The sequence below is a fragment of the Misgurnus anguillicaudatus genome, unplaced genomic scaffold (genome assembly GCF_027580225.2).
Source record: "Misgurnus anguillicaudatus unplaced genomic scaffold, ASM2758022v2 HiC_scaffold_33, whole genome shotgun sequence".
In the NCBI taxonomy this organism is placed as follows: domain Eukaryota; kingdom Metazoa; phylum Chordata; class Actinopteri; order Cypriniformes; family Cobitidae; genus Misgurnus; species Misgurnus anguillicaudatus.
The window spans coordinates 667,440-679,939 of NW_027395283.1; the positions used below are offsets into that span (position 1 = coordinate 667,440).

Genomic DNA, 12,500 nt, shown 5'->3' on the forward strand with positions numbered 1-12,500 from the left:
TATAAACTTGTTCATCTCTGCACTTGTAGTGTTTGCAAGAGTATATAATTTAACCTCTTAAACCCTGAGGACCCAGTCCCGGGTACAAAATTTCGTATTTTGACTCAAATAAAATATTCTTTTAATCTTTAATGGTCCATCATGGACCCCAGTAACACATATGAGATACTGTTTGAAAGCTTAGACTCTCTACTTTCTCCAGATATGCATCACTTTGAGAAATCTTTTACTGTAAGAAAGTTATTTACACTTAATTTACACTATCACCCCCCCCATAATTTTTTATATGATTTAATATTCACATATTTCATATTTTTCAAGTATGACAAACATGGGCAAGTCTTATATCAAATGAAAGCTCTCATTCTCAGGAATAAGGCTACAGCGTTATTTTTGTTCTATTATTAACACATATCCAACAATAGTTGAATGAATAATAAGGTAAAAAATCGTCTTTTGTAAACATATGGGAAAATTGAGTGTGGACTGCCTCAGATAGCACATATAGCCACAAATGATACACCATCTTTTCTCTTAGGTCCTACTCTAAAAAATGAGTCCATTCACAGCATTTTCTTAGGTTGTGTGCATGAATAATCCCTTGTTATTTATTATATGTCCAAAACAAAAAATTAATATTTATATGAAAAATGTATTTTCGCACACTTCAGTAAAATGAAAATAACTTTTGAATGCGACATGCTAAAGAGATCATTCTTTTTTTGGGTGTTTACTGTCTGCTGCTGGTAACAACCAGAACTCTCTGCAGTCTGCTAGAGCACCCAGAACCAGAGTTATACACTATCAGAGGCAGTATTTACAACATATAAAAAGAAAATTTGGTGTTTCATCATATGAAAAACCACATAAATAACAATATTTGTCACAAACAGCAGCTTTTTATGTAACTTCAAAGGGTTTTCTTTAAAATGATATAAAGCAATTGCATTTATTCCACTGTATGTGGTTATGGGAGCACTTCAAATGTTTTTAGGCAGAAATTGTATACAAAAAGGGTATTATTCCTCCCATCAGTTGGAGTAAAATAACTTTTGCATAGATTATGATAGAGAAAAAAATCTTTTTTCCTCTGTAAGCTGGCAATTGCTGGAATCAAACAAAACTGTCTGCAGGGAGCTGAGGCACTCAGGGCCAGAGTTATACACTTTTAAAAAAAAACTTTAGAAAAAAAACATCAAAAAGCGCCTATTTATTTTTGTGTTTATTAGAGGACTGACATCACATACAACCATGTTTAGCACTTTCAACAGTGTTATATGTAATTTCAAAGGGTTTCCTGTAAAATGATACCAAACATTTGTATGTAAACCTCTGCATGTGGGTATGGGAAGCTTTTGAAATTGGGTAGGCCAAATCCAGGCGAAAATCCCCAAAATAGCTTCAGGGTGGAAGAAGTTAAGTGATCATCATGTTTGTTGTAAGGTTTTATAAAGTACAGTACAGTACAGTGTAAATCTATGTCCTCCTTTCAGCCAATCACCTCGATGAGTGTCACAATACTTCATGATCTACTCTATGCCTTTCCTCATTTACTTGCCCAGGTGTATCTGGGTGTGGATGTTTTTACACACAGATGGGTGGAGGAAGTCGGGTGTGGATTCAGTAAAAACACACGGTGCACACTGTTATATACTGTACTGTGGTAAAACAGATCAGATTGCATTGCGAAATTGTTCATAATGGACTTTGATCTGGGCGCAGGTAAACAGATTTAACATATATGTGACATGATCTTTGTATAAATTGATTTCAATGTCAAACAGATTTTTACTCTTTTTTTATTTTCTGTTTTTTTTTTCAGCTGTTGGAGGTGAAGGAGAGCTGAAAAAGGCGGAGGGGAACGAGGTGGAAGGCATCTTTGGTTTTGGAAAGAAAGACAAAGAAAAAGAAGATAAAGATAAAGAGAGCAAAGACAAAGAGTGCAAAGACAAGGTGAGAATATGTTTCTATTATAATAGCATCAGTCGTTGTAATAATCTATGAAAGTATCAGATTTCACACAGAGGTTCAGTGGTGATGAGAGATAATAACATGAACAGAGCTGAAAACATCAGATAGGATTTCATAATTCTCGTCACATTACATCAACATCATTTTCATGTCAAATGTTATTAATGTGTTTTCTAAAGACCCCATTATATTAAAACTGATTCATCTGTTAGCTACGAGGTGATCTGTATGCAACTCATACTAGTCAACAAAATGAACTAATAACACATAGATACATTTTTATCTTTAAAAAAAACTGAATTAAGAAACAAAGCTTATTTCTATAACAAAATCATTGAGCTATTTACGATTCATTGTTTGTATAATTAAGAACTGCTGGTTTATTTGCATAAATGATTTTGCTTAACTTTGTCTTATCACCAACATTTGCTGTCAGTCAGAACTCAAAAAAATTGACTATGAGCAGGTGACCGTGCTTCTGAAATACCATCCGCTTACATAAATGCTGTTGTTATGCATGTTTCTTCAGGGTGATTGCAAAGATAAAGACAAAGAGAAGTGTAAAGACAAGGAGAAGTGTAAAGACAAAGACAAGTGCAAAGACAAGAAGAAAGACAAAGAACACAAAAAGGGTCATGAACATGGGCATGGGCATGGGCATGGGCATGGACACGGACATGGACATGGGCATGGGCATGGACACGGCCGTGGTAGGGGACGTAGATCTTCATCTTCATCCAGTGATGGGGTAAATCTTGTACTTCATTGTGATTCATTACCTGAACCAATGTCTCTGGGTTTATGTGAGTCATGATCTGATGTAAAGTTTATCTTAATTGGTGATTCTTCTTTTATTACTAAAAGGACGTTGGTTGGGCTTCATGTATAGTTTGATAATGTTGTCTGGTAACTGAGGTGTGGTCCAAACATACAGGGCGAAAGTATTTCAGATACGCTAGGACATGTATTTTAGGACAGGGGTTTCCTTATCACACAACATTCCAGCATAATGATAGGGTTGGTAGGACGAGTTTTAGGTCAAGATATAGTGTGAAGATACTATAATATACACACCTGTGACACTGCAGAAAGTGAAAACATTTGCAACAATAAACATCTTCACCTTGCATTAGGCCTGTTAATAAATTCTTCATATACTTCTATGTCTGTTGCATACAATCGATAAGGCCCAGTCCTACAGAAATGTCACACATACAACAGAAGAGAGAGAGAAAAAAATCATAACATGTTTGTTAGCATGCATTTAATCCAATGCCTGTAATGCATCTTTATTCAATATCTGTATTAAACATAAAAATAATAATAATAACACAAATATTAGCATATCTCAGTGACATGCACCATGAAGGAAGATGCTAAATGTTGTTTTTTGTTGATTTAATTATGTGGTGTTACAGTATATCACTTGAATAGATTTTAAAATAGTTTAAATCTAAATCTAGTTACTACCTGGTACGGTTTAGTAAACCTGTTGTGGACTCGCCCCTATAATGCTGAACAACTGGTTTCTTCTGAATAAGTTGTCTATAGTAGGAAACAAACATACATCTGTGAGAGAGAAAAAAACAGATTATGCTGATAAATCTGTAAGGAAACCACGCAGACAAATGCATGATTATCTACGTGAGAAAAAACGATGACTTACATTTTCTCTCTTTCTCTTTTTCTACAGGATTAAATCAAGACTGAACTCATCTCACGTGGGGAAGTTACTCTCTAACTAGGATTTAATTAAGCCTTTATATAAAATACAGATATGTTGAGGAAGTGTGTACATCATATGTTTAAAATTTTAAACAGGTCGGGTCAGTAGGTTTCCATTTTGACAACTTACCTCGTGCACTGCTATGGGTCAATGTCTCACACATGTCACCGTGTTAAAACCGTGAATGTGAAATGTTCAGTACATGTACGCTTTTTTTAACTTTGTGTTTGTACAGAAACTGACTTTTAAATCTATTCTGAGAAGCATTATACCTGGAATAAAAAGTGTGACAACTAGCCACAGTCTCTCTTGTTTTTTATATACACCACATAAATATATAATATAAAATACATATAAAATGCTTGATGATTACATTTGCAGAATATGAAACTATGAAAATGTGTACTTCTGTGCACATTTGTAATGAAAAGACCTTAAATCTCAGTGGAGGAGAATCTGAACATCATAAGTGATGTCCTTTAAACATTGCTCATGTTATAGTTTTGCACAGCTTGTTTATATCTTTAAAACCATTTTTATTGTTAACTGTTGATATGTTATTCAACATGAAGTATAAGGAAATGACAGAATAATGTACATCTAATGACACAGAATTCAGTCATATTTGTGTTTTTGTCAGTATCTCATGTGAGGATGCATGTATGTAATGATTAAATAACTTTCTGAGATATATAGTTTGTTCCACTGTAACATAAATATCTATAAACACTGACCACACTGCAAAAAAAAGTCTTAGTAATTTTTTCTTGTTTTCAGTAAAAATATCTAAAAATTCTTATATTAAGATGCTTTTTCTTGATGAGCAAAACGACCCAAGAAAATAAGTTTAGTTTCTAGACCTCAAATATCAAATTTTAGTGATTTTGTGCATAAAACAAGCAAAAAAATCGAAATTTTCTTGAATTCAGTGTTTAAGAAAAATGTTCAAGATTTTTTTGCTTAACCCATTGGCAGATTTTTTGCTTGTTTTATGCACAAAACCACTTAAATTTGTTATTTTTGGTCAAAAACTAGAATTATTTTTAGATATTTTTCTGAAAACAAGACAAAAATACTAAGAACATTTTTTCTTCAAAATTATTTTTTGAGGTGCATGTTTTATTTTAACAATATTTTGAAAAATTTTTTTTATTATTTAAGACTTTGTAAGGACTTTTATAGAGAAACTGTATTTTGTAAATGTGTAATTCTGCTTTGCACAGCCTGTGATATTTCCTAGATCAAAAACCGTCACACAAGATAAAAGAGGATTTAAAAACGTTTATATTGCAGCTCAGCTCATAAATATGCAAGTATTCCATCTAATCAAGCGCTTACAATTTATAAACCGATTGACTTGACATCGCATTTTAGCCATTAGCCAATCACGTGGCTAAGCAAACAAACAAAAAAGCGTTGCGTAATGAATATTAATGAGCGGAACGCCTACCGGCGCAGGTAGAGGGAGGAGGAGCTCCCGTGACGTCACGGGCGGATCCGAGTGAAAAACACAAGCTGAAAAAATACTGAGCTACAAGCGATCAGGTTTGAGTCAGAAAGCTTTCATCATGTCCTTCGATCTGAGTGCAGGTAAGTTAATGATTCAGTGTTTTAATCGATTGATTTTTGACTAGAATGATGTGATTGACTTTGAGTTTCTCTGCAGCTGCTGGAGGAGATGAGGTGAAGAAGGCTGAAGCCAACGAGGTGCAGGGGATATTTGGGTTTGGAAAAAAGGATAAAGACAAAGACAAAAGCAAAGATAAGGTGAGAATGTTTATTTTTATAATTAATCAAAATAATAAATCAGAAAGAATGAAAAAAAATAAACACTGCAATAACAAGAGACAATGGTAGATATGTCATACTTCCATTTTATGTCATATAAGCTGTGACATGTTGGCATGAATGTGATAATGTGAGAGTTATTTATAATCGTATTAGCTTGTCAGACCTCAATGGTCAATAGAAGGAGGGGTTTTATATATTTATAAAGCTTATGTATTTTTTTATTAAATATATTATTTATATCAATATTGTTAGAGTGATTCCAAAGACAAGGAGCATAAAGACAAGGACAAAGGGAAGGACAAAGACAAACATAAGGAGCATAAAGACAAGGACAAGAAGAAAGATAAAGAGCACAAGAAGAAGAAGAAGGGCGGCCACAGTTCCTCTTCCTCCAGTGATGATGTAATACACACATGCACACACACGTTAATATTTCGATGTCATTAGTGCATCAGAAAGAGAGTTGTGTCGCAGCTATGCTAAGACAGCTCAAAGTTTGTGTTACATTTATAAGCACTAATCACATGTAAGATGCTAAATAATGGACTGCAGGTAGAAACCTATAGTCACCTGGGTTGGGCTCAATAAAAACAACATGATAGTGCAGGCCGATCTTTGGAGGTGTGGTACGGCGTATAACGTGTTTTGGATGAGTTTACATATCACACAAATTCCATATATTTCTGAAACACACCCGAAACAAAATAACTGCACTTAATTTAGATTAACAGATCCAGATCAGTTCTTTATGCAAATCTGCTAAATAATGATTCAGAAAGCTTTGTCAACAGGACAGTAACCTGTTTTGTGAGTATGCAAAGTTTGTTACAGGACAGAAGTCGATGGTCGAGTCTCACCGCTGGTAATGTTGACATGCTGGTTTTCTAAACAGAGAAAGTGGAAAGGCTTATTATTTTGAGTTAAAGAGCTGTGTTTTAATAAGCTACAAACGAACATTAGGTGACAACGAAGTGTCCTGAACAACCTTGCTGTGTACCACTTTTGCAAAAGACAAAAAAATCAATAGGAATATATTTGGCATAAACCTCCACAGCATATTAAATGTGTATGTACGTGCAAGGTCACTTGGAGAAATGCAAATGTCAGAGTTTTAAAATCAATTGTAAATTTATCACCATCTCAGACTGGTTTTAGTTTTTGCTCTTTCAGCAGTCAATGCGTGATCCGCAGCATTTTGGATGATTTATAGTGAACTAATGTAGAGTATTACAGCAGACAGGTGTGCCAATAATAAAATCATGTGTCTGTCTGTCATTGCCGACCGCAGAAGCAATGACCGAGCTGTATTCAGCATTGGTCTTCAACAGGGGGCCGTGATGGTGTTACTTGGGGTCCTCCAAATATAGTTTGAGTTCTATATATAAAATGCTGTTGACTTCGTGAAAGTTGACATTGTCTTTCTCTCTCTTTTGATCTTTTTTCTAGGACTGAAGCAAGACTGAGGACATTTACACAATAAATTATTAATGCTTTGTAATGCAAGTTATATAGTGAACACGATCTCAACATCTTGGTAATGCAGAAAGGATGTAGAAGTTGATTGAACCCTTGAATGAAGTCATGGGATGCACTTCAAAAACCTTCCACAAGATGGCGGTGCTCACACGTGAAAATTTCATTGTCTCAAACTTCTTTGAAGATCCAATGGTAGATCATTATTTTCTGTAAAACCTGCTTCCTGCTTTAATAAACATGACTCCTTAAATCTAATGGATCCATTATGTTTTCTTTAAAGTTTAGTTTAACTAGCTGATCAGTTGAGGTTTAATATGTGAATATAGCTTACCTTTGATTGATTTCTTCAAAGACTTACTGTCTGCATGCAGAATTGACCTTAGTTTGTGCTTGCTTAACTTTTTGCAATCAAATCAAGTCCCGTGCATTATGTTTTGTTGTATACATCACATTATAAAAATAATACGGATTGTATTCAGTTGTTGACTTTCAGCGTAGCATCTCGAATTTCTGGCACAAGACCGCTGGGCTCAGTTTCTGTTCAGAAGTTTGTTGAGGTTAAAAACCGTTCATTTGGAAACACACAACCGCTGTGACAGCATGACACAGCAGAGTTTGTCCTCTCTTTTGTCATGCAAAGCATAAATAATGTAACAGAAAGCAAACATGTGTCCCACAACACGTAAAGTCTATAGTCAGCATGACTGAGCATTATCTCATTGCTTAATGTCACTTTTGATAAAGTAAGTGTGTGTGTGTGGGAGGGGGGGGTTAATTTATTTAATAACCAGATATCAGTTGTGTATGTGTGTGTGTGACCACTGCAGTCAGTTTGGTGAAGCTCTCTATCCTCTGACATAAAGAAATTATGAAGCTCCAGATTGTCAATATCATTCATGCTGACTAGATGCCTGCAAATATAAAAATTAAATATTATGAAAATGTGACTCTTTCTATATTTAAGTGCTGTAATTGGGTCCCCAGTGATTTTATCAACCTAGAAAATGGGAACTATAGTAACTTAAATCATTAAATCATTCTCTGCGAGCATGTGAAAAAAAATGTTTTTTGAAATTTGGCTCCCCTTGTGATGTCAGAAGGGGATTTTATTATAATAGTGCAGATTAAGTGGCTGTATTATCCCAACACGGCACTGCCATTTAGTGCTGAGAAAAAATTGAGAGCACAATTGAGTTTCAATCTCAACAAACCACCATTATGGTGATCAGTGTTTGTTTTATCAACTCATTGCATTTAAAAGACACACCCAAAACGGTACATTTTTGCTCACACCTACAAAGTGGCAATTTTAACATGTTATAATAAATTATCTATGTGGTATATTGAGCTACAGCTTCACATACGTACTCTGGGGACACCATAGATTTATTTTACATCTTAAAAGCTGTGAATTGCTACCTTACATAAAGATGGCACTTCCATAATACACAAATGATATCAGATTGTTTTGTATACCATAGTACTGAATATTTCTTTATTTGTGTCCTGTGCTGTTTACATTTAAGATAATATATCTAAAAAAAAAAATAAGATAAAGATTATTTGTTTTACTTTATGTACAAGTAATTTTTGGTTTTGAATGCAGTTATAGTGCAGACAGAAACACACAAACACATATGGTCGGTTTCCCGGACAGGGCTTATAGTCCTTTTTTTAACATATATCAGTGACATTGATTTGTGTCAAGATGTACACATGTAACGTTAGTTTTATTGGTAAGGTAACAACTTCTTAATATAAATAAGGCCTAGTCCTGGATTAACCTAAACCCTGTCCACGAAACCACCACATAATGTAAAAAAGTTGATTGGAGATCTCACAATCCCACAGTTCAAATACCTCTGATGGCAACAGAAGTTTAATATTTGTGTGAGGAGTTTGAATTAAAGTGCACGCCTTAGCAAAGAAGATTCAAAAACGGTGGACTCGACACTATCCTCATCTGACACAGTGCTTTTCTGCTTCATTTTGGAGGTTTCAACAGAGATCTGTCTTATTTGAGGACAATTCGTATGGGTTTTAAGTTAATGTTTGTGAACCGCATTGATAATTCCTCTAAACAACAGAGCTTCAGTTTACAAGCTGTGCAGGGACGTGCACAGACATTTTGAGGGGCAGGGGCTCAAGTGAAATAAAGGGCACCTTTCATAATTATGTATATTTTTTCTTTTTTTTTAAACAAAAAGTATATATAAACACAATTCTGACTTCCTTTTTTAAAAAATTATTAAAAAAGTTAATTCATTTTATCTTCCTCAAACTCACGCAATTGTTTAATTTTCAAAAGATGTCTACAAAATAATCAGTTCACACAGACACCATGGTCTCCTTAGTAGTCTAGGTTTATAGAGCAGCAAAGGAAGCCATTACACAATGTGCATGTTTTGAAAACATTAAATTACACATTAATTACAAATTTGTTAAAATGCTAAAAACAAAGTTGTGACTGCAGAGTTAGCGCTACATGCCAATAAATGCTATATCATATGCTAGCGTTTAGCTGATTAGTTGTTACTCAAAATGTATTTTTGTCAGACAACGGCTCAAAATATAAGGTCTGTTTACTAATGTGAGCTGCTGGCATGAGCCTCAGAGCAGAGCCAATCAGAGCAGAGCTCAACATTATTATTCATGACCCTTTCAAATAGGGCAAAAATAGACCATTTAAATAAAATGACAAATTCTAGGGTTGTAAATAGACATGTAAAAACGTTTCTGGATAATTTTTGCACTTAATAAAGCAACATACCTTCTATGTAATTGTCAAAGAACAATTTAACATATTATGACAACACATCCTATGGCACCTTTAATCTTAGGTTTCATATTTATTAGGGTTACACATGTCAGAAACAACAAATATAGATTAGGCCTATTTTATTTGTATTTTATATTTTACTTTTTTGTGATGTCAGTGAAAATTCAGACTGGGCAAGTAAAATACTGAACCATCAGATTTCTTCCCAATCTACTCCAGCACTCCAGTATAACACATTATACTTATTTAACAGACATTACAAAAAACGCAAACAAAAAAGCTTACTACGGCAGTTAGCAATTATTTTATTGTTTGTGCTTTATTATGAGCAGTCTGTTTAAACTACACTACACTGTTACAAGTTTGCAACTCTTCAGGTTAATATGGGATTGTCGTGGAAAACAATGTCCCTGAATCGTTATGTGTAACAACGTGTCCCATATTTTGTGCATAAAACTGTTAATATAAGAATGCTTTCTTCCTCACACACTTACCGGTAGCTGCCTGCCCTGCATAATCATGCACATGATCGCGTCTCGTTCAGGCTGAGCTTTGGCGCTTGAAGCGCGAATGATGCAGCACGAGTGTAGACAAGCCAATCATAAAGCGAAGTAAGTTAGAGAGGCAGGACTAAGGAAAGGTATAGCCAATCACATTAGCGATGTGAATTTTGGAGGCGGGACTCATCTGTTAACCGTTTGTGTGCCACAAATAGCGCTATTTTTCTTTATATAAGAATTTAAATCTCATTTAAATGATTCCTGAATAAATTCATGTTAAATTAAATAAGCAACAAGTAAGAAACACAAGAAACAGACAGACATCAGTTGTTATATGAATAAAGTTATTTTTTTTTTTTAAAGCACCCCAGAAAAAAAGGGCACTTTCTCTCCAGGAATAAAAAGGGCAGGTGCTCAAGCCCCCTTTGATGTCTATGTGTGCACGTGCCTGAAGCTGTGTTTTGGATCTCTGTTGCTTTGCTGAGAACAAACTGTGTGGCAGAGATATGAGAACGGACCGGTCGTTGCCCAGAGGCGAATTAAAGTGAATCTCTCTCTGTCCGTCAGACTGTAACACATCCTTTTCTCTCATTCTGTGCCAAACGCCCGCAGGAAAAATGCAAAGAGCCATGTTGCGCTTCTTTCCGGCCACACCCTGTCAATCTTCAGCATGCATATTTCATCAAACAGAGTACTGAACATGCTGAAAGTTTAATCAGGAGAAAAAGTCTGATCACAAATCTGAACATCAGCAGAAAACTCGAAAGCTGTGTGTGTGTGTGTGTGTGTGTGTGTGTGTGTGTGTGTGTGTGTGTGTGTGTGTGTGTGTGTGTGTGTGTGTGTGTGTGTGTGTGTGTGTGTGTGTGTGCGTGTGCGTGTGCGTGTGTGTGTGTGTGCGTGTGTGTGTGTGTGTGTGTGCCTGTGTGTGTGCGTGTGCGTGTGTCATTTAAGTCAACAAACTGGTTTATTGATCCGTTTATTTATCATTCTGACCACTTTAAATTAAAACTAAATCATAGCGCAATGTGTAATGGCTGTTTGATATTAAAGTCAATCAGTATAACTGTATACAGAGATTTGTGTGTGTTTCATTATAGTTTTGGGACATAGTAGTCCCTGAGATTACCATATACTCGATAGGATGGGCAAATCTATGTAAGGGATAATGTAGAGGCAGCCGGTAGTTATTGGGAAAAAAGCCCCGACAATGTGATCAGGACCCGACGCGAAGCGGAGGGTCTTGTATCACACTGAAGGGGCTTATTTCCCAATAACTACCGGCTGCCTCTACATTATCCCGCTTATTACACGGCTACTTGCCACATAAGAAAAAAAACTGGACATGAATATGAATTTTAAACATTTTATTGGCATATTTGTTTTCAATTAACATTTTTATCCTTCCGCGAAACTTTGCACAGATGCATAAAAATGATCGTAATACCTTATTAAGATCCGCTGCTTCATACTTGTCTGTCTCCATTTTTTCTCTTTTAGCCAGTCTTTGAGAAGTTTTAATGCCCATTCTGTATTTTTGTGTGTGTTGGCTTCGTAGCTGTCATGCTCTATTTTGTCAAGTTCAGTCTCAGTACACTGTAAAAAGTCATTCTGCAGGCTTGTAGATTTTATGAAATTGAATATGTAAACTTTATTTAATAAAATTAATTTCATGTAGTTTGTTATTATTTTTGTGTTAAAATTCTTTAAAAATGACTGGAATAAAAACAACTTATTGTTTTTGTGAAGGATTTAGCTATTCTTATTGTGTATCTGCGCATGTAGCGAATACTGAATAAATCCAACGTAATATTAATCAGCTGTTTTAAATCAAAAACCATTCCGGGTTGTATTGCAGGTCGTGAGCGCTGAGCAGACGGATTTAGGAAATATTTCTGTTATTGTGCCAACATTCAAAGTTTTGAAAGCATTTCAGTCGAGAATGTATGTTTTTTAAACAAGAATCTGCAGTAGGTTCATAAAGATATCGCCTATTTAAACATTTCCTTCGAGTTTTGTGGCGATGGGAGCTCCAGATAATCTGCCGGCGCTCCGCGCGTAAATATACCGGTCAACGTCGCCTCACCTCGGCCAGTCTCTGAAAATCTCCGCTGGCTGTGACGTCAATGTAGTGTTTAAACTGTGGATAAAATTCATTTCGGGTAAATTTAACGGGCAATGTTAAAAGGGCTGTTACTTGTTATATAGTTATAATAAAAGTTCGCTAATAAGATCTCTTTTTCTTGCCGAGATTGACTGA

General features: G+C 35.3%; 1 long non-coding RNA gene across 1 annotated transcript; it reads left to right on the plus strand.

The window, feature by feature from the left end:
* Nucleotides 1–5,138: 5,138 nt before the first annotated feature.
* On the plus strand, nt 5,139–7,219 carry LOC141363177 (uncharacterized). The gene is made up of 4 exons (XR_012368648.1): nt 5,139–5,287; nt 5,364–5,464; nt 5,741–5,890; nt 6,935–7,219. It is a non-coding gene; the product is annotated as an uncharacterized lncRNA (long non-coding RNA).
* The last annotated feature ends 5,281 nt before the right edge of the window (nt 7,220–12,500 follow it).